Here is a 3667-nt window from a genome sequence, read left to right as displayed (position 1 = left end):
AAAAAAAAAAAAAAAAAAAAAAAAAAAAAAAGAAGAAGAAGAAAAAAGGAAGTTTCGTCAGAACAGTATCTATTGCGAGCAGCAGAAGTGAGAAGTGAAGGCAGCTGCCTCCTGCAGCAGCGGATATGGTTGGCCTTGACCAGACTTAACACTGAAGCCAAAACCCCAGCTGCAAAAAAGCCTCRAAGCTAGAGTTGTAGGGGGAGTTTTTGGAGGCCTAATGGATGACTCCGATCCAATTCCTCAGTAATCCTCTGGGACATCTGCCTGTGCAAGGACGCTAATAACCTCCTCTGGCTCCACGCTGCAGCCTATCCTTCCCCYGTCTTCAGCACCTCGGGAAAATCCAGGCCTTTCCTGGTTCTCAGTTAATAACCCAGGAGACATCCCCTCCAAAGAATTTAACTCAACTTTTTTAATTACTCAGAGGCTGCAGGATATTCTAGACTGTAAAAAATATGAAAAAGGGAGGGGGAAAAACATGTGACTGCCTTTGACTAGCATATGCAGCAGTCTGGGACAGATGTCACCGCTGAAAGGTCAAGCAGAGATATTCCTTTCACTTCACTGAAAGGCAGGTCACTTACTGTGGCATCCACAACTGCAAAATGTCACGAGCCATGTGGCTGAGCGTTGTGTTGCTAGATAGTGCAGGATCTGTAATAATTGCCGTGTTACAAAAGTTACAAAACCAGGAAAAATCTCTAYTTTTATCCCCCAGTGGCTATTCAAACTCCATAGTTTCAGCCAGAAGCTGCTTGCTGTAGGAGTGACAGCTGGCAACTTTTACTTTCTGATCCTACCTCTGCAGATGGTTCACTGCACAGACTTCAGCCTTTCTGCACCTGCTATTTTTCTTTGTGTCTTAAATTTTAATTTTATTTTGTGTTTGTGCTCCCCACTGTAGGAGTCTTTCACTACTGTTCCYCTGCTCATCTTCGGCAGAATGCCCCGTAGGACAGATGAATATCAGCATTCCTGTTTCAATAAGATAAAGAAATTGAAACACGGAAATTAAATTACTGGTCCACAATCTCAGCCCTCTCTGAATCAAAGCAATATCTTTGTAGTTTGTAATCTGTCCTTTTGCTACAAGATCATTTCTTTCCATCTAGTTCAGAGATAAYAATATATCTGCAACTAATCCCCTTGGTTGTTGCAAGAATCTGCTTTTCATTGTGCTGAAAATGTAAAGCAGTATAAAATACGTTACTGATTATTGACAATGATGTTAAAGTCACGATGCAGGTGGAAAGTGAGACTTACTCATCTTAATTTTCAGGTTTTCATCCATGGCAATATGACATACTTCCTCCTGCTCCCAGAGTCCTATCCCACTCCCCAGTAGGGCAACAGATCTTTTCCAAAGGAGAGGCTGTCACAGAGCTATGCAGGTGGATGCTGCTTACGAAGAGCTGCTCAAGAGGCAAGGTGCTATTTGGGGGAGGATATGGACCATCACAAACAGAGCAGGGAATTTTTTTAAGAGACAGGCAGCAGAAAAGCAGAAATAAGCTAGACTTTCTCCAGCTCCAGCTGGTTCAATAAGGAACTGGCACCTGGGTGCACTCACAAGCACTTGCTGTCCCCACGGCCAGGAGGGGGGCAATTCCCAGCAGAGCACGCTGAGAGAACTGGGCAGCRTTGTGTGTGACAGTGAGCACGCAAAACCTGCAGGATTTGCAGTATTCCTCTAAAATTGATTTTGTAGCCAAATGGTGTGAAAATTGGCCTTCAAGCCTAACAGATGGTGTTAAACTTGGCTCAGAGACCAGGACAAACTGTCTGGTTTCCAGTTAAAGTTTTTGCTACCATAGCTATGTTGCTTGCGAGTAGGAGAAAGTCCTACCCCTGAACAGCATACCTATGTATAGAAAGCTCTTAAGAATAGTAAGTTATTTCACTGATTTTTTTTTTCTTAATTCCCATGTATTCTATTGTGATTAAATGCTTTCTCAGAATAACAAAGTATATAGGGACCTTGCCTGCACCAGGAAAAGTCTGCAAGTAGAGTTAAACCATGTAGACATACCAGCAAATCCTCTTAGTGGAGACACAGTTTATAGTGGCAAAGGAGATGTATATCTACGTGGTCTGCTTATAACAGCAAACTCCCCCTAATATAGACAAAACCATGGTCTATTTTGTTATTCCAATAAGCACTAGCTTGCGATAAAATGCTGAAGAAGCTGGGGATGTGCGTTTGGGACATGGCTATGGGCCACCCCCGTACACTCTTCCTCGGAAACCTGCAGGCATGACCACCTCTTTGAAATGCCTGTRCACCAATGCACGCAGCATGGGGAACAAACAGGAGGAGCTGGAGATCTGTGTGCGATCACAGGGCCATGATCTCATTGCAGTCACAGAGACATGGTGGGATAGCTCTCATGACTGGAATGTTATCATGGATGGATATGTGCTTTTTAGGAGAGACAGGCCAGGGAGGCGAGGTGGTGGAGTTGYTCTTTATGTGGACTGCATCGAGCTCTGCCTAGGGGTGGAGGAGGAGGAGGCAGTCGAGAGCTTATGGGTAAAGATCAAAGGGCAGGCCAACATGGGGGACACGGTTGTGGTTGTCTACTACAGGCCACCTGACCAGGAAGAGAAAGTTGAGGAGGCCTTCTGTAGACAGCTGGAAGTAGCCTSAAGATCACAGGCCCTGGTTCTCRTGRGGGACTTCAACCACCATGACATCTGCTGGAGGGACCACACAGCAAGGCACAAACAGTCCAGGAGGCTCCTGCAAKGCATTGATGATAACTTCTTGTCACAAATGATGGAGGAGCCCACGAGGAAGGGTGTCCTGCTGGACTTTATCCTTACCAACAGAGAGGGACTGGTTAGAGATGTGCAGGTTGGGGGCAGCCTTGGCTGCAGTGACCACAAGATGGTGGAGYTCAGGATCCTGCAGGAAAGAAGTAAGGCAACAAGCAGGATTGCAACCCTGGACTTCAGGAGAGCGGACTTTGGGCTCTACAGAGAGCTAATTGGTGGAATCTCATGGGTTAAGGCCYTAGAAGRAAGGGGGGTCCAGGAGAGCTGGCTAGTATTCAAACATCACTTCCTCCAAGCTCAAGAGCGGTGCATCCCTATGAGTAAGAAGTGCAGCAAAAGGGGCAGGAGACCCGCATGAGTGAGCAAGAAGCTCTTGGCCAAATTCAGACAGAAGAAGAAAATACACAGAATGTGGAAGAGGGGACAGGCTACTTGGGAGAATTATAGGAATGCAGTCAGAGTATGTAGAGATGCAGCGAGGAAGGCTAAGGCCCAGCTGGAATTGAGTCTGGCAAGGGATGTTAAGGACAACAGGAAGGGCTTCTTCAAATACATCAGCAGCAAGAGGAGGACTAGGGAAAATGAGGGCCCGCTACTGAATGGGGTGGGGGCACTCGTGACAAGGGATACAGAGAAGGCAGAATTACTGAATGCCTTCTTGGCTTCAGTYTTCACTGCTAAGGGCAGCCCCCAGGAATCCCAGAGCCTGGATGTGAGGGAGAAAGTCTGGAGAAGGGAAGACTTTCCTTTGGTTGAGGAAGAAAGGATTAGATTCCTTCTGGGCAGGCCAGACATCCACAAATCCATGGGCCCAGATGGGATGCACCTGCGGGTACTGAGGGAGCTGGCAGATGTTGTTGCCAGGCCGCTCTCCATCATCTTTGAAAAG

The sequence above is a fragment of the Rhea americana genome, unplaced genomic scaffold (assembly GCF_003343005.1).
Source record: "Rhea americana isolate MKP2758 unplaced genomic scaffold, rheAme1 scaffold_0, whole genome shotgun sequence".
NCBI classification, from domain to species: domain Eukaryota; kingdom Metazoa; phylum Chordata; class Aves; order Rheiformes; family Rheidae; genus Rhea; species Rhea americana.
The sequence above is the reverse complement of the archived record's forward strand: the minus strand, read 5'-3'. Positions refer to the sequence as shown.